Below are 24,603 nucleotides of genomic sequence, written 5' to 3' on the forward strand. Positions count from 1 at the left end.
AATTTAATTTTTAATATTAAAATGTACTTTTAGCCTAATTATAAAATATTGTACTTACCTGTTGGAATTTACTTGGTAGTCTGTGCGAGGTACACTGTAAAGAGAAAATAATTACAATATATTTCATATAAAATAGGGATATTTATTGTTTGTGAACAAATAAAGGAGTATATGTTTTTCTTAATGTGTTATTAGTAGACCCTTCTGCATGTCGACCTAATGGTGTCCACCCAATGCTTGTCGACCTAATGACCGAATCCCGCAAAGTGCACCTCTGGGTTAACAAAGTCCAACAGGGAACTCTGTTAATTTCACACCTCAGATAGCCAAGTATAAAACCACAGTGTCTGTCTATCCTAATACATTGTAAATACTCTAGTCTACAGTATTTCCTGCTGCAGTCAGGTAGTGTTTAGATACTGTATTCACTGTAGCAGCAATTGTATATTTAATGTACTGTATACTATAAATAAAAAATACATTGTTAGTGCCAATTTAATGCTTCAAATCTTTTCAGCTGCTAACTTTAGTGTATGCAGCTACAATATCAAAAGTTTTTTGATACATTTCTTGTTCCTTGCAATAAACAAGCGTGGTATGGACAGTATTTAAAAATATAATACAGTACAGTATTACTGTAATACAGTATGGCATCAATACAGTGTTTATTTACTGGTACTGGTAGCCATTGACAACAGCAGACTGGATTTATATACTGCAAATAGTACTGGTAGCCAGTGGCAACAGCAGACTGGAATTATATACTGCGATAGGTACTGGTAGGCACGGCAGTGGCAACAGTAGACTGGAATTATATACTGCGATAAGTACTGGTAGCTAGTGGCAACAATATACAGGAATTATATACTAGAAACAAATGGGAAGGCCCTTCACCGATCATATAGCGCTAAAGTGAGAATTACTTTCCGGATACTATTTCACAGGTTTCAGGTCTGGTTCTTTTAATGTTATCTGTAATAGAGAGACACAAACACCTTCCCCCTCGTGTACTGTAATACTGTTATATCACAGGGATATTTTGCTCAGGCCTCTAAGGCTATGGCAATATATAGATAGTAAATAGGCAAAATAATTTTTCGGGGGATCCCCTACTATATAGTATATATAGGGGATGTTGACAGTGTTTTTTTTTTTTTTTACATTTGCAGCATCAATAAGGCACACCTCCACCCAGGGAGATGAGGTGGTGGAGGAGGAAGAGGGGGAGGAGCAGGAGGAGGCGGCGCTATTCAGTAAGTACAGTGGTACAGTACATACTGTACACTATGAACAATTGGGGTTGTGTGTGAATAGCGATCAACAATGCGGTGTACATTGCTAAGCAAGGTTTGCAGTATTTAATAAAACAATACAGTACACGATCTTGCATACAGTAAATTATACTGTACAATGCAGGGGGTACTGTGCAATGGTATTGCCAACCATTACGACAGAAGTGAGACATCTCACAGGATCTCTGCTACTGCACAAACAATGGGTTAAACTACAGTACAGTGCAGTCCGGTTGTTATTGGGTGTATGGTGGGGGGGTGGCCAGTACACCTTGTCTGACAACCTGACGATTGGAGACCAGGGGCCTGTCCCGCCAAGCCAATCAGGGTGAGGAGCTCCCCTGTCCCGAAGGGCCTCGCTCTCTGCCTGCGGTCCGCCATAGTGCAGCAATGCAATATTCAGTACTATATATTACTACTGTAATGGCGCTCTGCCCACGTGCGTCCTGTGCGCCGTGCGTCCTGTGCGGAACAGCGTCGCATTTCTGTGCGCCCGCAAGAGTAGTGAGTACAGTAGTTTATCACTGGCCAGTGCTAAACTACAGTACTTTATGAACAGTACAGCTTGCCGGACGCAGCATTGTTGTATTAAAGTACAGTATTATACTGTATATTGTAAAAGAACTTTAGAACACTACAGTATACTGTACTGAGACGTACAGTATTAGCGTCTGTGCCGCTCCGGTATACACCACAAGCGCCCATGACCAGTACAGCTTGCTGGACGCAGCACTATTGTATAAAAGTATTATATATTGTAAAAGCATTATATTTTATATAATACTTATACAATATACTGTAAACTGTAATACTATAATATAAAAAGTTTGACGCCGTAATCGAACACGGTTCTCCATCATGAAGAGCCTTGCAGGTACAGTATCAACTACACTACACAACAGAGCTGCGTCCTTCAAAGTAAAATGATCGCTATACGAATCAGTATCTTACTGTACAGTACAGTACTGTGAATGTCATACTGCAACACCATACTGTATTGTGGGTAACTTTAGACCAATATACTGTACTGAGACGCACTAGCGTCCGTGCCGCTCAAGTACTGTATACACCACAAGCGTCCATGTACAGTACAGTATATTTAGGACTAGGGTTGGCTGTACACTATCTACAGAATACTGTAGTACAGCTTGCTGGACGCAGAACTATTGCGTAAAAGTCTTAAGGCCCATACACACTTGACGATTTTCAGCTGAAAATCGGTCAAAACAGCCGTTTTGAGCGATTTTCGGCCGAAAATCGCCCAGTGTGTATGCCCCGGAGACTGCCGACTAGCGATGATGCGCGCTCCCGCATCATCGCTAGGAAAGTGGGTCATCTGCTGGTTTTACCAGCAGATGTGGCGATGATGGATGGTTTTTCATCCATCATCGCCATGTGTGTACGCCTGCCGGGCTGAAAGATTAACCACTTTCAGCCCGGCGGACCGCCCCCCCCCGCCCCCTCGCCCATCATACTCACCCCTGTGCTCCGTCTGGCTGGCCGGCTGGATGCTGCTGCTGCTGCTGCAGAGACCTGCTCCCCGGCCAGGCTAGCCCCGCCCCCAGCCTAAACACACGGAGCAGACAGCACTGCTCCCTGCTAATACCCAGTGGGCATATAAAATATAAACATTGGTGGGCAGCTGTGGGCGTCACTATCTGCTGGGGACGGCTATGGATAGTGTAGGGCACGGGGCGCCCCAGGCGGGGAGGGAGGGCGCTTTGGCGCTTACCCGCTTTGCTCCACAGGGGAACTATGCGGCCACATCTCACCGAGGGAGGGAAGGGGCTGGAGGGGGATGCAGTGACGCCTGCCGAGTCGCTCCAGGGGCACATGGGGGGGGTTCATTTAAATAAATATACATTTGTGGCAGTGGGCATATAAATATATAAACATTGATGGGCAGTGTTGGCAGTAACGTATACATTGCTGGTCTGTGCCAGCAATGCCTAAATCATAAATTAGCATCAACACTGCCCACCAATGTTTATATATTTATATGCCCACTGCCACCAATGTACTGTGTATATATGGAACCCTTGGAATTCAAACCCAGCCCATTTATAATGAAAGATTTTCAGCAAAGTCTTTCGCCTCCTGAAAATCTCTTGCTCTTTGGGGAAAATAGCTCAGTGTGTAAGCACTACTTTGGTGAAAGATATAGCTATCAAAGATTTTGGCAAAGTCTTTTGAAATGAAAATCTTCAAGTGTGTATGGGCCTTTATGCTGAATATTGTAATAGAATTACAGTATACAGTATACTGTTTATTAGTGAACTCAGTGGCTATTTATTAGGAGCGTCAGAGACGCTCCTGCGAGGCAAATAAAATGCAGCTCCTCTCCGTCTCTGCCAAAGAGACGCGATCACGCTCGTGCAGGCGGCGTAAGAGAGGTGGTGACTAGGCTTGCAAGGGATAATAAAGTTCCTGTGCCTCATGCACGCGCTGCAGCACAAATTTTACGCATGCGCAAATGATATTTTCAAAAGTGACATCTGGTGGTTAATCTGTGGTATTGCACGCCACGGCGAATCGCCAAGCTTGTAAAAGATATTGTGAATGCCGAGCGCCACGGCCGCCATGGCGGCCATGGTGGAAAAATCGCCATAGGCTGCAAAGATGAGACCTGATACATCTGTACGTACTATTTTGGTGACAGATATATCTATCACAGATTTTGGCAAAGTCTTTTGAAATGAAAATCTTCAAGTGTGTATGGGCCTTTAGTCTAAGTACAGCAGCACTGTCTGCTTTGCATCATTTCATTTTGCAAGTGTCTGGGTGCCGCACCTTTGTATTACATACTACACTTCCAGTGGAGGCACCAGACCCAGCTACAGTACATCTCTTTTTGGGAGTGCCGGACCCGTTACATCTCTCTCTCTCTCTCTCTCTGAAAATATATAAATTACTGATATATGTAAATATTGGTCAATAGTTTCTGATAGCCCTAGAATAAAAAAAAAAATAGTAAGTAAGAAAGTTTAAGAAATACAGTATGGCATCAATATTTTTTTCAGGACTGTCAAGGAGAGAGTTAGAACTTTCTTTCTGCTAATGGTGGGGGAGGGGCACACAGAAAAACTGCTGCTGTCTGTGATCAATTAGGGGGTGGGGAGGAGAGACCTGCTTTGAAATGATTGCTATAGCATAAAGGCCCATACACACTGGGCGGTTTTGAGTTGAAAGTCGCTCAAAACAGCAGGTTTGAGCGGCTTTTAGCTCAAAGCCGCCCAGTGTGTATGCCCTGGCGATGAGCGGTGAGCGCTGCTGCGCGCTCTCGCAACATCGCTGGGAAAGCCGCTCATCTGCTGGTTATACACAGATGAAGGAGGTGTTCACATGAAACATCCACTCGCGGTCTGTTCGGTCGGCGTTTTACCGCATTCGGATGGTGTGGGCGATCCGTACGAAAGGCGGGGGCTAAGAACACTCGGTTCGTCCGATTGTTCTAGAATAAGGACCATAATCCCCTACCCCGCAGACTACACCTAATCCCCTACCCTGCAGCCTAACCACCCTCACCCCGCAGTCTGACCCTAGCCTTCCCCTCCCCGAAGCCTATCATAGTTACCGATCGGGATCCTGCTGTCTGTATTCCGGCATTGGGTTCCTGGTCTATTTGAAGTTCTGGGGTTGTGAGAGCAGTTGTTAAGCCAGCATCTGTATACTGACAACCAGCTTCCTGTAACCGCATCCCACACAGAGTGATAATATATAATAATCCATGGGGTATAGGTGATTGCATGATGAGCAACTGAATGCCTGGAGCAATGTCCATACTCTTCCAGTATTTAAGCTTGTGTGTGTATGTATGTATATATGGGGGGAGCTGTGGCATGAGCTTGCTCCGGGTGCCATGACTCCACACTACATATCTGCAGTCGGTGCTGCAATAGTCAGAGATCTGCCTTCCTGTAGAAAGATACGCTACTTGTGCAGTTTTACGGCGCCACCGCGCGCAGTCTCTCATGAAACTTGGCAGCTTGCCAAGGGAGCACCTGCTGATTTTATATGCCGATTTTATCTGGGTTATTGGCTAATTTGGATACCTTGATCCTTGGAGTACAATTCTGGTTTATTAATACTGGACTGTCTGTTGGACACTAATACCATCTGGTACCATCCACCTTTGGGGACACCACCTGCATATTAAGGAGTGCAGGGGTGCATCTCGTCGAGGACACCCACAATTCCAGTGGGCTAATACCTATCCTCCAGCGTCTCTTATCCAGCAAGGTATATGGACCCCACCTCCAACTAACCACAGACCACACAATAATATCTACCACCTCCAAAAAGGCCTATAAGTATATACCCATCTTATTATTTCAATGTCATTGTATGTAACCTTTTAAAAGTTTGAATTGTAACTGTGTACACAGATATATACCTGTTTATGTGGATATCCTCCACTTATTTTAGTAATAAATAGATTGTTGAATTTACCCTACCATATTGATTCAAACCTTTATAGCGCTCCACACTTTGCTTTTTTTTTGCCAGACTCTGTGTTTACTGTAGGCGCGCGCCGCTCTAGATGTAATGTATGTTATCAGCATAGCGCTGGCAGCAGCAGCGCGCGCTGCCCAGCGCTGGCAGGCCATTGTGGTACTTGTAGTTCCACACTGGACACCACGACACACCGCTTACAAACGGGGCTTCTAAACTAGACACGCCGGCACACTACTATCAAAGGGGGTGTCTATCAAAGGGGGTGAAGCTAAATCTAGACTCCTTGCAAACCTATAAGAAGGGGGCATCTAAATTTAGACGCTAAAGCGTCTAAATCTAGACTCCCTGCAAACCGTTAAGAAGGGGTCATCCAAATTTAGACGCTAAAGCATCTAAATTTAGTTGGGTCTAGGGGTCCATAGGGGTGCACTTTGCAAAACACTATTAAACCTGTTCACAATGACACTAGTCGACGTAACAGCTGTCGACTGTGTTAATTCCACTATCCTTTCCACCCCGAAGCGTGGCAAGCGCAGCGAGCCCCACGACGGAACGCGGTACGCGTCCGACCGACCTTTTCATACCCCCACTATCCACGTCGGCGTGGAGTTGTTCTTATAAAGAGTGGCGAGCGCAGCGAGCCACCGAGCCCGAAGCGTGGCGAGCGGACGCGGATTACTTTACATGTATTCCACGTACGCTCGCCACGCTTCGGGCTCGGTGGCTCGCTGCGCTCGCCACACTTTGTAATATCAACTCCTCACCGACGTGGATAGTGGGGGCATGAAAACGTCGGTCGGACGCGTACCGCGTCCGCTCGCCACGCTTCGGGGTGGCGTGGATAGTGGAATTAACATGGTCGACAGCTGTTACGTCGACTAGTGTCATTGTGAACAGGTTTAATAGTGTTTTGCACAGTGCACCCCTATGTACCCCTAGACCCAACTAAATTTAGACGCTTTAGCGTCTAAATTTAGATGCCCCCTTCTTAGAGGTTTGCAGGGAGTTTAGATTTAGACGCTTTAGCATCTAAATCTAGACACCCCCTTTGATAGCGGTGTGCCGGCGTGTCTAGTTTAGAAGCCCCGTTTGTTAGTGGTGTGCCGTGGTGTCCAGTGTGGAACTACAAGTACCACAATGGCCTGTCAGTGCTCGGCAGCGCGCGCTGCTGCTGCCAGCGCTATGATGATAACGTACATTACGTCTAGAGCGGCACGTGCACAGTAAACACAGAGTCTGGCAAGCTGCCAAGTTTCATGAGAGACTGCGTGCGGTGGCACCATGAAACTACACAAGTACCAAAGCTACTCCCTGCCTTACCATACAACCCTATCTGGCTTCAATGGTCTGCAGCCAATACAGCAAATAGAAGTCAGGCTTTTGTGCATGCTCAGTATTATTGCCGGTACTCAGGGGCACCAACAGTAAAATGTGAGGAAGCTTTGCCACACCCCTCTGAAGAAAAGGAGGCTGCATCACTCCCTAGCTCAGTACACAGCACTGAGCTGGGGAGAGAGGCTGTGCTTCAGTAGCGTACAATCCTCTCTCACTAACTGCCTGGCTCCCTGCAATGCAGAAGGGTGAGCAGGACATGGGCCCCTCCATCATTGCCCATCCGCCCCCTCTTGGTGCTTGGCACTGGTACTGCACATGTGCCGTACCCGGTACCTGTCATCTGCGTTGTATGGGTGCCTGGACAGTGGCAGAGAAGACCCATCAGCGCTGATGTGTGTGTACCTGTTTCCAATATGTATTAGTAGTTAAAATACTTATTAACTACTATCGGATACATTTTTATATGAAAACCTATACCAGTACTTAGAAAAAAGATAATGCTACTCACCAAAAAAGATCATACTCTGAAAATGTTTTCAGGCACTGATTTTATTCATCTCTGAGCAAGCAAGTAAGCACCGTCCGCGAACCTGACGAACTAAACTGCCTTCCCCGCCCCATCACCAGCGTCACTCACTTACCCCTCAGTAAAATGCAAGGAGATGTGTCCAAGAGCAGCAAAAGGGAAGAGAAATCAATCAAGGTCTCTTTCCTTTTGCTGTTCTCGGACACATCCCCTTGCATGTTACCGAGGGGATGTGGGTGGCATGGGGGGGAAGGGGGGCCTTAGTTTGTCAGGGTTTTGGACAGTGCTTACCTGCTTGCTAGGCAGCGAGTGGAAGCTGCTTAGCGAGCGGGGTCTGAATTAGGACTTTAATGTCTATCCCTCTATCGGGCACAAGCATTGCGGACCACCGGTCATGACCAATATCCCAATCTCCGGCATTGTAACTACATCCAGAATGTGCAGTGCGACTTCGATGCATGAGCATAAAAAAATAATCGCTCAACTTTGTCTAACATTGACATTGCTGCAATCCCGTATCAGGCCCAATGTTTCTAAATTGGTTTTAGAAAGAAACATTTAGTACTTGTGTATGTGCAGGGCGCCCAATTTGCCTACGTACACAGGCATGCGATGCGATGCAATCTCATTAGTTAATTTATTCACTGCACACTGGCCACGGATTTTTATCGCGTGCGATGCCATGCAATGGGATTTAGCACACCCCCGCTATCCAAGTCACCCTGAAGTGTGGTGAGCAGAGGTGGAACGCGGCCTCCAAACCTTTTCATACCCCCGCTATCCTCGTCTATGTGGAGCTGATTTATAAAGTGTAGCGAGCGCAGCGAGCCACGGAGCCCAAATCGAGGCGAGCGTAGCGAGGCGAGTGCAGCGAGCCCTGCGAGGGGACGCGGATTACACTCGCTCGCCACACTTTATAAAATCAACTCCACGCCGATGTGGATAGTGAGGGTATGAAAAGGTTGAGAGGGACGCATGCCACGTCCCCTCGCGGGGCTCACTGCACTCGCCACACTTCCGGGTGACGTGGATAGTGGGGGTGTGCTAAATCCCATTGCATCGCATAGATGTGTATACCGTGGGTGTTATGATAAATCGCATCACAAGCGATAAAATCGAATGCGATCGGATGCAATTTTGCGTGCGGGGCGATGTGATGAGATCTGTGCCCAGGGTGCAGTGAATAAATTAACTAGTGATATCACATCATACCAAAGCTTAGATCAGGAATACCAGCTTCCTGTAGGATACACCCTGAGATACCTGCAACAAAAAGGGCAATTAAATCAAAGGTACGGGATGGGATATGTGACGGTGAAAGATTCACCACTAAAAACATTACTAAGTAAAGTGAAAAAAGTGAGGGTATCAGAAGTATACAAAATCCTGATAGATAAAGCCCACCACCCGAGAATAGATAAAATAAAACAAGAGTGGGAGCAGGACCTGGGATATATAACTGACCAAGCATGGAGTAGTGCACTGGCATCGCCCACAAGAGCCACAAAAGCAATAAAAACACAACAAATACAGCTATACATAATACATCGGACCTATATCACCCCAATAAGAAAGATAAAATATGATAAGAACGCTGACGACCGATGCCCTAAGTGCAAAAAAGAAAAAGGTACCTTCTTTCACAGGATATGGGAATGTGAGACGGTCAAACAATTCTGGGACCAAATAGGCTACATAATGGTAGAACTAGGGGTAGAGGGAAGAAATTACAACCCGAGGCTATGCCTGTTAAGCATATGGGACTATCAGGAAGTTGAAGAAACAGTGAAACAGCTAAAAGAAAAAAATAACAGCATTGGCAAAAGCCCTAGTGGCCAAAAAATGGTGGATAAGTGAAACACCCAAGATAGAGCAGTGGGAAAAACTTGTAAACAATACCCTAGAACACGAAAAGCATATAAACATAAGAAATGGTGGAAATAATAAAAAATGGGGAAAAGTGTGGGATAGGTGGATGAGGTCAAAATACTATAAAGATTAGTTGTATATAAGGTAGGTTAGTGATAATGCAATCTCAGGGAGGGAGGGAGGTAAATGGGGAGGGGCAGGGCAGAGGAGGGTGGGAAGGTAGGGGAGGGGGGGGGGGATCGCAGGGTATTAATAGTAAACGTATGATATGTGGTGTAATGTATAAGTATGTCATGTATGTATTGTAAGAATGTTAAAATTTATATTGAAAACAAAATAAAGAAACACTGAATTTAAAAAAAAACTAGTGATATCACATCGCACAGCATGAAAATCGCATGCGATGCGATTTCACTGTGCAGTACCAAAGTACCAAACATATAATAATCATTAAGAGCTGTTGTGGCACAGACACCCAAATGGAAGATATCATATATCCTTTTGTTTTTGTATTGTATTCAGTTTAGAGAGCGACTAAGAGAGAGCATGGGAGAGACAGACAGAGAGAGAGAGAGAGGCCAGATGTATCAAGTTTCAAGTAGTGATAAAATGGAGAAGAGGGATAAGAAAAAAGAGGGAACAAATGGAGGAGGATAAAAGAAAAAGAAACTGAGATAGATATGCATTTTAATGATATTTCACTTTATACTCACTCATTACTGGTGGCCCCATATCCCTGAAAGGAACAACAAAATATGAGATTTGACACAATATAAATAATATCTCATGGACATATGGGTCAAATGTAATAGGATGAGAGTTTCAGAAAGTGAGAGATTTTGGGAGAGGTTTCCCATTCTTTTTAAAGCAGCAATCAATTACACTGCAAAACCAGAGGTTGATTTTGCCATGTAGTCGATTGCTGCTTTAAAAAAAATGGGAAACTCTCCCAAAATCTCTCACTTTCTGAAACTCTCACCCTATTACATTGGCCCATGGAGTGAATACCAAAATACAACTAAATACATAAAATGGATGCTATATAAACATTTTAAAGCATGTTTGCATGGTTATGGGAAGGAAGTAATTGGCCTATGTACAGTATTAATGCTATACAACTGGAGTTGCTAAAGAAAAACTGTGATTTAGCTTTGCCAAAGGCATCTCCAATGGCTAGATGGTACTAGAGAAGTAATCAATATGTCTGTGATAATAATATGTTGGAATTCTAGAGATAACTGTTAATATTTTAGGGTTAGAAACACTGATTGAACAATTGGAGGTGGAAAGGTATTGTCATGTGACACCAGGGGACCCAAAACCATTTTGTTTGGGGGGGCAAGATATAATTTCATTTTGGTGCCTCTAAATCACTTAATGTCACCCCCTCAGGGACACCTGGACACCCGCCACACCACCTACCTGATGACAGAGATATCAGTCCATCTACAGTGGAGCTACAGTAGTTACTGTCTTTGTCAATCCCAGGGAAGGATCTATGGTAAGGACTGTAGAGTATCTGACACATCTGACGTTGATGTTTGTCCAGATCAAACATAACCTTCAGTATTATCAGCAACCTCAGAACCCGGCCTCTTTTCCTTCACAAATATTTTAAGGATCACAGTAATTTTTTTTGTTCACAACCACACAAGAAAAGAAAGTATTGTTGGGTGCATTGGACCTCCTTTGTAATGAATATAAAATATAACTTTTAATTATTTATAAATAAAATAGGTGAAAAAAAGAAAGAATAAGTGTATAAAAAAACAAAATGGACCACTGTTTCTTTAAATCCTTTATTTGCAGGGATAAGGTGTCCCTGTGTGGTGTTGTATATTTCTGTGAGTGACAGTGAACTTTAATCTGCTACCCCTCTCTATATACTGTACCTTCAATCTTCTTTATTATAGTTTATACGGTATTGTCTTGACAGAGAGAGATTATGTTTTTATTTTGTTGCCATTGAGTATCAAGAAAATCTATAGGCGATGCTGTTTTATTAGAACAGAAACTCTGATGTGTGTTTTATTCAGGGAAAGTGTTTCCACAATACCGAATATCTCAATTTATACAAGTCCCCCCAGGGATCGGGGGTTTCTAACTGTTGCGCCGTCTTCAGATCTTTAATGCTGCAGCTGTCAGCTTTGCAGCATTCAGTCCCCGCCACGCTGTTACTATATTGCTGTGATTTAGGCTTCTGTACGCCTAATCTATTAATCACAGGTATCGTGGCTGCCTGATGCTGTGTACCCTTTGCAGGGGCGGACAGAGGGGGTTATTCTAGTTCATTCTTTCTGACAAAATCCTTCTTAAATGGACAAAACCATGTGCACTGCGGGTGGGGCAGATGTAACTTGTGCAGAGAGAATTAGATTTGGGTGGGGTTTTTCTTCAAAGTGAGATCTATATTGCAGTGTAAAATCATGCAGTCAGTATTTTCCCTGCACAGAAACAAAATAACTCACCCAAATCTAATTCTCTCTGCACATGTTACATCTGCCCCCCTGCAGTGCACATGGTTTTGTCCATCTAAGAAGGATTTTGTCAGAAAGAATGAACTAGAATAAACCCCAGTGTCACGGAAAATCAGTGAGCCAGCCTGTCAGTTTGACACTGATTCCGCTCACTCTCTCCCGCTGCCCGTTCTGCGCTAACTCAGGGTGACAGGGGGGACCAGTATCATAGTATTTTCTCTGCTGATATTTATCACATAATGCAGTGGTCTCTTATCACATTACAATACACCTAGAAGGGCCACTGTCTCTATGATAAATTGTGTATTGTGCATTGTAATGTGATAAGAGACCACTGCATTATGTGATAAATATCAGCAGAGAAAATACTATGATACTGGTCCCCCCTGTCACCCTGAATTAGCGCAGAACGGGCAGCGGGAGAGAGTGAGCGGAATCAGTGTCAAACTGACAGGCTGGCTCACTGATCTTTCGTGACACTGTCCGCCCCTGCAAGAGGGTACACAGCGTCAGGCAGCCTCGATACCTGTGATCAATAGATTAGGTGTACAGAAGCCTAAATCACAGCAATATAGTAACAGCGTGGCGGGGACTGAATGCTGCAAAGCTGACAGCTGCAGCATTAAAGATCTGAAGACGGCGCAACAGTTAGAAACCGCCGATCCCTGGGGGAACTTGTATAAGTTGAGATATTCGGTATTGTGGAAACACTTTCCCTGAACAAAACACACATCAGAGTTTCTGGTATAATAAACCAGTATCGCCTATAGATTTGAAATTATCAATACAGGAATTGCATAGTGTGTATGAAATTGTAAGATCCAACAATCTCACAGGCTGACAATTAATCCCATAAGGAAAAATTTAAGTTCCTTGGTTAAGAGATACAAATGTAACATCTTCTTGATACTCAGTGGCAACAAAATAAAAATATACAGTAATCTCTCTCTGTCAAAACAATACCGTATAAACTATAATAAAGAAGATTGAAGGTATATATAGAGAGGGGTAGCAGATTAAAGTTCCCTGTCACTCACAGAAATATACAACACCACACAGGGACACCTTATCCCTGCAAATAAAGGATTTAAAGAGACAGTGGTCCATTTTGTTTTAATACACTTATTCTTTCTTTTTTCACACCTGTCGTAAATGTTTTAATTTCACCTATTTTATTTATAAAGAATTAAAAGTTATATTTTATATTCATTATAAAGGACATCCAGTGCACCCAACAATACTTTCTTTTCTTGTGTGGTTGTGGACTTTATCCAAAGTAATGGGTAGCACCTCCACAAATATTTAACAAAGTATACGAATCCCATATATATAAAATACCGGAGTAAGGGCAGTCCAAAAGATACCTATCCAATCTGGTGCGGGAATCCTCTTTGTAAAATATTTTTTATTGTTACCTGTTTTTTACCAATAAACAACTTTTTAAATAAGAAGGTCCATAAAGATACCGTGATGCGAGTGGAGCTCATTGTTATATAGTGAGTACAGGTATGCTACCCATATTTTAAAGATACCATTACATGTGTTACCGTATACAATTACTGTGTGAGGTATGCACTCATTTCATTACGTACCTCAGCCTTATAAGGAGGAAAACCAAACAGATATACACATTGTTGTTCTTTTGCTTTTGTTTCTCCACATTTATATTGCGAAATTGGTTTCATAAGGATCGTCCAGTGAGGACCCACTAAAAAGATTGCAGCACCAAACTATCTCCAAAGGAAGTATTTTTCTATCTTACTCTGGTCCACGTTTACACCTGCAGCTCCCTGGTGTTGACATAAGGGAGGCGCTAATCTAGCACCAGGCGTCAGCCTGGGTAGGTAAGTTTTGGAGGGGGCCTTCATTGGGGGACTCCCCCCATTCCTCCAGGACCCCTGCTGAGGCTGACTGATCGATAGGGATGAATGTTTTGGCCAGGGGAACTTGTATAAAAAGTTTTCCCCCCGGCTGTGGCATTACCCTGCTGGCTGGTTGCAGGGGGCGCACACAGGGGGGGTTTCTAAATACCTGGAAAATCCCTCCCCCTGACAGGCCAAACATTTTTGGGGGAGACGGAGATAGTCTCTACAGTGGCTGATGCAATTGGAGTTGCTTGTGGATGAGACCCCCAGCATTAGCTGGAGGCCGCGGCGGAGGAGGGGAGAGGAGGAGGTGGCGGTGGTGGGGGTAGGGGCATGAAGGGAAGTGCAGGAGGGGGTGGCTGAAAGCAGAGGTGCTCCTTTCTTCTGGGCTTAGGGTTTATGTGTGCTGGGGACTGACGGAGGGGAGAAGAGGAGGAGGCAGTGGCCGGTGAAGGTGCTCCCTTCCCCAGGGTTAAGGGTCAGGGGACAGAGGGGAGAGGAGGACAGCTACTGGGGAGGTGCTCCCTTCCCTGGGGTTAAGGGTCTGAGGTTGGAGGACTGAGGGGAGCTACAAGCAGGTACCATACTACGTAGTGGCCAGCTGTCTGTGGGGTGGGATAGCTATAAGCTGCAGGCAAGCAGGCATTAGGATCCGTGCTGCTAGCTGTCAGTGTGATCTGGTTTCAGTACTCCCCTATCAGCAGGTTCCTTTCAGTGTGATTGGCTCCCTGTACTCATGTAACATGCATTGTAGTGCATGTGAATGCTGCTATGTTAACCCAGCCCAGGCTTGATGCAGTGGGGGGTAGGCAAACATGTTTCTGCTATCGCAGAGGGACGATACACCACCAAAACTTTTAGCAAGGCCAGCCAACATCACTGCTAAGGCACATGTGTCACTTTCTGGACACCAACAGGCAGATGGGGATGCCCTTGCCCTTCTTCCTTCAGTGTTGGTGAGTAGAAGCAGAAATTTGGGGCTCCATACACTGATATCTCTGGGGCCCCCACTCCTCAAGTGCTATCAAACCCCCCCTCTATGCTGGAACATAAACCGGACACACTGTCTGCTCTCTATCAAACTGACGCTCTTCCCCACTGGCTGCGCTCCCATACCCTGCACTATATCACACTGATGCAATCTCACCCAGCAGCCTGCGCGCTAACACATTGCCGTGCTCACTCACCCTGAGGTCTGTGTTCCATCACAATAACACCCTCCCTTACACTGTGGCCTGCTCTCTATGACACTGACGCGCTCCCTCACCCCACTGCCAGCACTCCCTTACCCTGCCCTATATCACACTGATGCACTCCCTCACACTGTGGCCTGTGCCCTATCACAGGCCCTTATTCTGGTTGGTGCGGTCAGAGCCGCACACGGGGCTCCGACCGCACAAACCAAGGGCCGCCCACCCGACGGATCGCCACGGCCGTCCATACACGGACGGCTGGCGATCCGCACAAAAATGGTGGAGGCTACGCCTCCACCATGGTGGGAGCTGCCCCCTGCCTTCGATGGTCGACGACCATCGAAGGCAGGCCCGCACGCCGCGGCAGCTCCCGCAAGCTCAGACCACACGGACAATCGTCCGTGTGGGAGCTTGAAAGGGGGCTGAAAGCTGACATCCGGCGACGTCAGCTTTCCGCCCCCATGTCATGGTAATGAGGGCGTCATGCCCTCATTACCATGCACACGCCCCGCGTTTGCATGGGAACGCCCATGAAACGCGGGGCGTACACATAGGGAAATGAGGGGCTGAAGCCCCTCACGCCCCTATACGCCCCCTTTGCGGCGGACGAAATCCGTCTGCGGCGAAGGGGGCTGCACATGCGCAGAATGACCTCTGCGCATGTGCAGAACAAAAACATCGGCGGTACGGCCGCACGCGGGCCGTACCGATCCGATCTGAATAAGGCCCACACTGAGGCGTTCCCTCAGCCCACATCCTGTGTTCTTGCACACCAGCATGCTCCCTCACTGTTTTATCACACTGACATGTTCCCTCATCCCACGGCTTGAGCGCTATCACACTGATGCCCTCCTTCACCCTGTGACCCGCATACTATAACACCGACGACCTTCCGCAACCTGTGGCCATTTTTGGATTTCTGTAATGCTGTCATAGACTCTGCACCTCCATAGCACAGCTCCTCCCTCCCTCCCTCATTAACAGTGTTAAAAAAAATTAAACTCCATTAATGTGCTGCAGCGTTAACACGATAACTCTTTAATATACCCAGCAATATATGGCCTAGATGCACACACTTATATATCTGGAACCCCCTCGAAATTCCTAGGTTTGCCCCTGGGTTGAGCCTGTGGCTGGTTCTCAAAATACGGGGGGCCCTACTCGTTTTGCCTCCTGTATTTTGGGAAACACGACCGGCCCTGGGGTGTTGTGCTGGTTTTATAAAATACTGGGGAACCCAACATGATTGTTTCCCTGATTTTTTAAAACCAGGACTGGCTCTTTGAGCCTGGTGCTGGTTATGGTCTTGGGTGGGGACCCCACGTTATTGTTTCTTTATTATTTTTCTTTTTACACTGCAGCCAATAAGAATTTGTATTTAAAAATACAAATTTGTATTCAAAAATATGGATTTGTATTTAAAATACAAATTTGTATCGGCTAAAAATACGAAACCATACGCCATCATATAATACGAATCGGTCAAATACGACTGATTAATATTATTATTATCCTTTATTTATATGGTGCCACAAGGGTTCTGCAGTGCCCAGTTACAGAGTATACATAATCAAACTGGAAAACAGTAACTTACAGTTGAAGACAATACAGGACAAATACAGGGTAAATGATTATAGGAACATCAGCCGATTGCTGCGACATAACATTAGTACATTTTCCTCTGGAATACAAATTTGCATATGGCTATAACAGCCGTATGCATTCGTATTCAGGCGTATAAAGCATACAAAATAGAAAAAGAAAAAGAATATGAATTTTCGTATTCGTATTCTTAGTAAATTTCCCCCTGTGCATCTTCCTAGCACACTACTGGACAGCAGAGCTACTGCTCGGCTGCCCTGCACTGCTACGTGGCGGCTCAGATGTCAATCACGCAGATTGGATCTTTAGAGAGAGATCCAATCTGTAGCGGTGGAAGGCCCTCTCAAAAAGTGGGGCCCGTGGTTATTGACCCCCAGGGCACTCCCTGTTAATCCAGATATGCTCCGACTCTGTCTGTTATCTGTGCTCCCACCCCTCCCCCCCTCTGTTTCCTATCTCTGTCTGGAATATGGCCCTCCCCTCTCTGTCCAGCATTCCCCCTCCCTTCTCTGCCCCCCCTATATTTTTGTCATTTGTCCACTTTCCCAGAATTTGTCCACCCCTCTCTATATCAACAACCCCCGTCTCTCACTAGCATCTATCCTGCCCTAGCTGCTCATCACATGCCCCAGAACATCCCCCTATCTGCCCAACATCTGCTCCCCCTCTCTGTCAACATCTGTCTGCCACATCTCTCACTCTCTGCTCAGCATCTTCCCCCCTCTCTCTGCCCAGCACATACCCCAGCCTCTCTCTATATCATGCATATATACCCTATCTTGCTCTGCCCAGCATCTGTCATCACCCCCTCCTTTGCCAAGCATATTCCACCACTGTCTCTGCCCAGCAGTTTCCCTCCTCTCTTCCTGGCATCCATACTGCTTCTCTCTGCCTGGCATCTTTCCTGCCCCTATGTTCAACATCTGTCCCCTCCAAGATGCCAAGCATCTACCCCTCTCTCTTTCCAGCATCTGACCCCCCCACTCTGTCTAGCATCTGACCCCCCTCATCGGCCCTTCATCTATTCCCCTCTCTCACCAGCATCTCTCCATCCTTTCTCCACCAAGACTCTCCCCCCATTTCTCTTCTCAGCATCTATCTGTCTCCCCAGTATCTGTCTCCATCTCTCTGTTCAGTATATGCCTCCTCTCTACAGCATCTATCTTGCCTTCTCTCTCTCTCTGCCCATTACCTTTTCCCCCAAGCAACTCCCCCCTAGCCTCTATCCCCAGCATTTGCCTACCACATCTCTCACTCTCTCACTGCTCAGCATCTACCCCCTCCCTGCCCAGCACATATCCAAGCATCCCTCTCTCTCTTCCAAGCATCTGCCCTCCCTTTATCTGCCAGTGTTTGTCCCCCCATCTGCATGGCATCCGTCCCCCTTCTCTCTGCCCAGCATCTCCCCCCATCTTTCTTGCATCTGCCCATTCTCATCTGCCCAACACCCCCCACCCTCTGTCCAGCATCTTTAACCCCTCTCTTCCCAGCATTTGTCACCCCCCCCTTTTGACCTGCCATCTACCACTCTTTGCCCAGCATCTATCTGTTTCTCTCTGATCAGAGCCCGCCCTTTCTCTGGACAGAATCTGTCCCCCCACTATGTCTGGCATCTGCCAGTATCTACACCCCTCTGTTTCCAGTATCTGTCCATCTTTTCTCTACCCAGCAACTGCCCCCCAATTCTCTGTCCAGCATCTGTCCACCCCCCAGCATCTGCCCCCTCTCTATCCCACCTTCTCTCTGTCCATTACCTATCCCAAGCATCTCTCCTTCCCCTCCCTAGCATCTATCCCCAGCTCTCTGTCCAGCGTTTGTCTACCACGTATCTCACTCTCTGCTCAGAAACAGCCCCCTCTCTGCCCAGCACCTGCCCAAGTCTCCCCCTCTCTCTCTACCAAGCAAATGCCCCCATACTCTGCCCACTTTTTAACCCCTCCCCTTCTGCACAGCATCCATAGCCCTTCTCTCTGTCCGGCATCTTTCTCCCCATCTTTCTAACATCTGCCTCCTCTCCTATGCCAGAAGCTGCCCCCCCCCCCTCTATAGAAACAAATGTACCCCCTCTCTGTCCAACATTTGTGCCCCCCTCTCGACACAGCATTTACCTAACTCACCCTCTGCCCAGCATGTGTACCCCATTTCTCTACCCATTTTCCTGTCCAGTACCTGCCCCCCTCCCCAGCATGTCCCCATCTCTCTGTCCAGAATCTGCCCCTCTCTCCAGCATCTTTGTAGCCCTCTTTCTTTCTGCCCATCATTGCAATGCCAAGCATTTCCCCTCCATCTCCCTAGCATCATTCCCCATCTCTCTGTCCATAATTTGTCTCCTGCATCTCTCACTCTCTACTCAGCATCTTCCCACCCTCTCTGTCTAGCATCTGCCTCAGCCTCCCTCTGTTTCTACCAAGCAAATGCCCCCCTTCTCTGCCCAGCATCTGTTGTCACCCACCTCCTCTTCCCAGCATCTTGCCAACGCTCTCTGCATGGCATCCATCCCATCTCACTGCCTGGTGTCTATCTTGCTCCTCTGTCTAGCATCTGTTCCCTCCCCTATGAGTAGCATCTGCCCCCTCTTTCCAGCATCTGACACCCCCCTCTACCTGGCATCCTCCACCCTGCCTGGCATTTTCCCCCTCTCTGTCTCCAGCATCTGTACCCAGAAACTGCCCCTCATTTCTTTGACCAGCATCTGTCATCTCTCCTCTCTCCCCAGCATATTTTCCGCTCTTTCTGCCTGACATATTCCCCATTCTCTCTGTATGGCATCCATCCCCCTTCTCTCTGACCAGCATTTCCCCCACACCCCTCTGTCCAGCATCTGACCTCCTCTCTGTCAATCTATCCCCCTCTCTCTGCCTAGAATCTGTTCCCCCTTTTCTCTACCCAGCATCTTCCCTCAATTTCTCTGTCCAGCATCTCCCACCCTCTCTCTCCCTATGCCCATCATCTGTCTCCCTAAGCATCTCCTCTCCCTCTTCCTAGCATCTGCCCAGCATCTGTTGTCACCCACCTTCCCTCCCCGGGCCCATCATCTTCCCAACTCCCTTTACACTGCATCTACCCCCTCTCTCTGCTCTTCATCCACCCCCTTTTCTCTGCCTATCATCAAACTACCGCCCCATCTATCCAACATTGTTCCCCCCTCTCTGTCTGGCATCTGCCCTTTGCTCTCTGTCTGACATTTGTCCCCCTTTACGCTACCCGGCATCTGCTCCCCCCGTTTCTATGCCCACAATTTGTCTCCCATCTCTCTCCAGCATCTATTCTGCCCCCTCTTTCTATCCATCACCTGCCCCCCCAAGCATCTCCCCCCATCTCCCTGGCATCTTTCCCCACCTCTCTGCTCAGCATCTGTCCCCATCCCCTCTCTACCCAGAATTTGTCCCCGTCTCTCTGTTCTGCATCTCCCACCTTTTTTTTCTCCAGCATCTATCCCGTGTGCAGCAGTGGATTACAGAAGCCACAGATGGGCATCTTTTCCACAAGCATCCTCCAGTTGTGCAATTTAAATTATAATGGGAAATACTATCTTTCTACTCTTAAGTGTTTCAATTAAACTTCATTATTTATGCATAAACACACAGAGTGCACATTGCATTGGAATATTTTTATATAACCATTGTCCATCCAATTTAATTTAATTCTCTATATTGCAACAATATAAATGTATCATTTCATGTATCAGAATTAAAAAAAAACTTGTAAACCATCAAATTTTTTTAAAGCGAACAAATAAAAAGACTGGGCAATATGGTTAATTTGGCTCATTTTAAGTTTACCACCTATTCAATTATGAATATTACATTTTTAATCCCAATTTCTTTTCTTTTGAATAATACATTACCTGCTGTGAAGTGCCAGTTGGATCTAGAAAACATAAAAAAATATATAATTCAAAAACACTATAAATTAATTAAATACAACATAAATAATCCTAAAATTCTGCAATTAAAATGTACAGTAGATAGTTCTGATGATCTATAACAATGTAAAAGTATTAGAAAGTTAGTTAGCTACTGTAGTTACTTACTCTGAGGGATTACAGCACAGTGACTGGCTGTCACCAAAAGAAGAAGAGCGTGAAAAATCATTGTGATGAGTGAGTATAATAGTTACAGTTCAGGATATATATACTGTATGGCTTACAAACTACTGACATCATCCCATACAGGTACGTCAAAGGGTTCCAACCTTGTTGGAATATGCTCAAATCGCTGGCACCGAAAACAATTTGCATCTGCCAAAATTTTAATTTGTACGTGCCAATTTTACCTTTAGATATTCATGCAATTAATTCTTTAAGACGAAGGCTGTAAATACACGCCACCATTTGAAACTTTAGAACAACCCTATTTTACTGATATTTACTGAAATGTATGTGAATTCAAGTCTCAATGTCAAGTCACGGCATATATTCACCTTAATGCCACCCCACAGTGTCTACTAACACATCCCCGTGCTTACGCCCACTAGCAGGAGAAATAATGATATGGTCACTCACCATTGCTTTCTCCTGCCTTCGGTAATAAAAAGCTTCATTTTTAGAAGCTTTTGTAATAATGCTTTCACATCGCAAAATGCAGAGTTGCACCGGGACGTTGAAATGGTTCAGTCCAGAGGAAACAGAGGTGCAGTTTCAGGCCCCTTCAGCAAACCGGCAATATTGCCGGTTCACTGACATCATGAGGGGTTGGGGGAGAGTGGCAGAGCGTCATCTGGGGTGGGGAAGGAGACAGCGCTTGGAGTTGAAGCTGCACCTCGCACTGCCTCCTCCATTAGTGTGAATGGGAAACCGGTCCCTCGACACGATTAACCTGTTCACACTGCACAGCAACACGGCAATGAACCAGTAAGAACCCTTCTTTACCGGTTCGTAATGCCGTGTTGCTGTTGGTTTGCTGGCGCCGGTAACACCTTTCAGATCACATAATTGTATTAAGTTTGAATTTGAGCGCTGAAATGGAAATGTAAGATGATATAAAGTATAGAATGCTTAATATCATCTTACATTTACATTTATATCATCTTACATTTACATTTATATCATCTTACATTACATTTCAGCACTCAAATTCAAACTTACAATTAAGAAATACAACCCAATAGAGCAGATCTGTTCTTCCTTTTTTCTTTTCCTTTTCTTTTTCATACCCCTCTTTTATTAGAGGAATTCAGCTCAGTTCAGCTCAGTATTAAAATCTACCATTGTTAAACTCTATCATATCACACCAATTACTGGTTCAAACCAGTGTGAACCAGGTAATTAGGGGTGATATGAAAGGGGTATAAGTTAACCCCACAGTGTTGGTAATGCTGACAGAACCTGGAGAGATGTTTTGGGTCATTATCTTGCTGTAGGACAAACCTTTAATTAACAAGGCACAGACAAGAGGACAGGAGAGTCAGAACATGTTAGGTTGGGGGGGGATATAATCTCTTTTGACATCCCTATATTGTTAATTTATTCCATACTTGCCTACCCTCCCGGAATGGCCGGGAGACTCTCGCAAATCTGGGCCCCCTCCCAGCCCTCCGGGAAGGTGGTCAAGTCTCCCGCACTGCCCCGCAGCCCCCTTCCCCCTTCCCCACTGCATCAAATATCCAGGTGGATTGGCAGAATAGCTGCCAATTTGCCTGCTTTTGTCTGAAACTGGGCCAAATCAAACAGGTTTTGGGCCCGTTTCTGGCAAATTCAATACAAGTTTTATAAAAAGTCTGATTGAGACAGGGAGGGTGGCACCAGGAGAGCAGTGGTTCACCTGGCACCATCTTCCCACCACCTCCAGCATTGCTCACCTGTCCCACCGCCTCCCGGTTACAGCACTGACCAGGTGAACAGCAGCAGCCAAATCCAAAAAGTTGGATTTGGCTTCTAATTGAATCCGATTGATACTGTCATATAGAGCACATGGCTATGTAGGAAGAACAGATGTGGCCCCTCAGTCCCTGCACACAGGATAGTTGCTGCAGTGTGCCATGCAAACTACAGCATGAAACAGCTCCTTCATCTGGAGCATCCTGAGGATACTCTGGTCAGTTCTGTGCCTACTGGTGCTGGAAGCCCCACCCCATATGAATGACATCAAGATGCTGGTAATCCCTATTAAAGCACTAGCTTTACCCAACCCTAAAGCTGGGTACACACTTTAATGATGTGTACCCAGCCCAACATTCAGCAAGTGTATATACTGTATGCAGTTTTCCTTCAGAGATTGGGGCTACTAACTTGTTGGCAAGCCACATAAAGCTGCCCATCGGAGAAGCAGCTAGTCTTGAGATCTACGTCTCCAGCCATGATCATTTGACAATGTAATATGTTAATCAGCAAAATGAAGCAAATGCTTTCAGGAAATTGCATGACCTCTAAAGGGAAATTATTGGAGATATGGGGTATTCGTGGTTCCTCTATAGAGCAGTCACTTTAGCTTGGGTCCCTTTGCAAATCAAGTCCAACAGAAGCATGATCAAAACACTAACTTACAGTGTGCCAAATGTCATTCATGTAGTTTTTCCTTTATTGCGTCTATCCTTGATGTCAAATCAAGATCATAACTACCTCAGTTTCGTTCTAGGTCACCAAGCTGTACAGCAGTGAAAATATGATCAAACTTCATCCCAGTGATTTTTGCGTGATGCCGGAAAAAACATACAGACAAAAATTCAGAAAACATTTTTTCATCTCCATAGTTCATAAACAGTAACTAGAAGTGTATTTATTAAAAAAAAAGCACAGCTTCATAAAATAATTGTCAGGATGACTGGAAAAAACACTCATGAATTACACAGAACTTAATCATTGGATGTTTTGCAATTTGGGGCCCTGCTCCAGCCTGGTATACCACAGCAATTGTGGTTTGTTCTGGATGCTGTGTTCGTCTATTTGAGTTGTCTGATCTTTGTTCATTTTGGTTTCCAACCTTGGATCTCAAAACCAATATAATGCAGAATGTATGGATATAGTCTCATTGCCTGATTATTGGACTCACCAAGGGATGTAGTTAATATCCTGACAGTTGGGATCCCAGCAATCAGGATGCTGATGCCAAGATACTGACTGCTGACATTACCACCAGCTGGATTACCAGTGCACAGGTTCTATTTTCCCTAGTGAGGTTCATGACCCCCATAGAATAGGAATAGAACTTTGTGGCATGTGAAGCAAGCAGCGTTCCCCTGCGGCTGGCATTCTGGCAGCTGGGATCCTGACAGTCAAGAAATCATACTGAACTCCTCAAAAAACCTTTTGACCTGGGCTTGACTATCTCTCAAACTCTGAATCCTGACTTTATCTTCTGACTAGCTATTTCTTCAGTACCATTGTTTTAGATTTTGGTTTGATAACCTATGTTTCAAATATCTTTGGACTTGTACAATCTCATAGCTACAAGCCATTGGCTGAAAATACATTTCTGCAGTTACCTGTGACAAAACAATCTGGCTCAACAGTGAATTTCACTGTCTCACGTCTGTTTCAGCTCACTCAGAAATAACTGTGCTGCCAGTTCCATAACTCAGAAAATGTGTGACTCGTGCCACCACAGAGCTCTGTGGCTGTACCATTATTGCCTCAAAGCCCTTGCATTGGCTCCCACGGTGTCTACAAATACCCCCACCAGTGGAAGACTTTGATTGAGGAAAGAGGTGGGTAAACACATTGATCATGAGGACACTATACACCAGCCGATCTCACCCTGCTGCCCGGGTAAGTCACTCCAGAAAAGGCTGCACTGATTGGTGGCACCATATATAAAGCAGGAGGACTGGACATAAATGTGGAGCTCCGCAGAATAAGTAGCGCTTTTAAATACCATCAAAACCTATATTACATGTTGTTTTACAGCTTCTATTTTGGATGCTTGACTAACACTGGCCATAACGCAAATATAATGGCTTACATGGAACTGGCTTAAACTAAATGGGCAGTATTCAATGTGAATACTCGGCATGTGCAGCGATTCCAGTTTAGGATTCGCTGCACAGCCGCCG

The sequence above is a fragment of the Crinia signifera genome, chromosome 8 (assembly GCF_055691185.1).
Source record: "Crinia signifera chromosome 8, ASM5569118v1, whole genome shotgun sequence".
Lineage (NCBI taxonomy): Eukaryota > Metazoa > Chordata > Amphibia > Anura > Myobatrachidae > Crinia > Crinia signifera.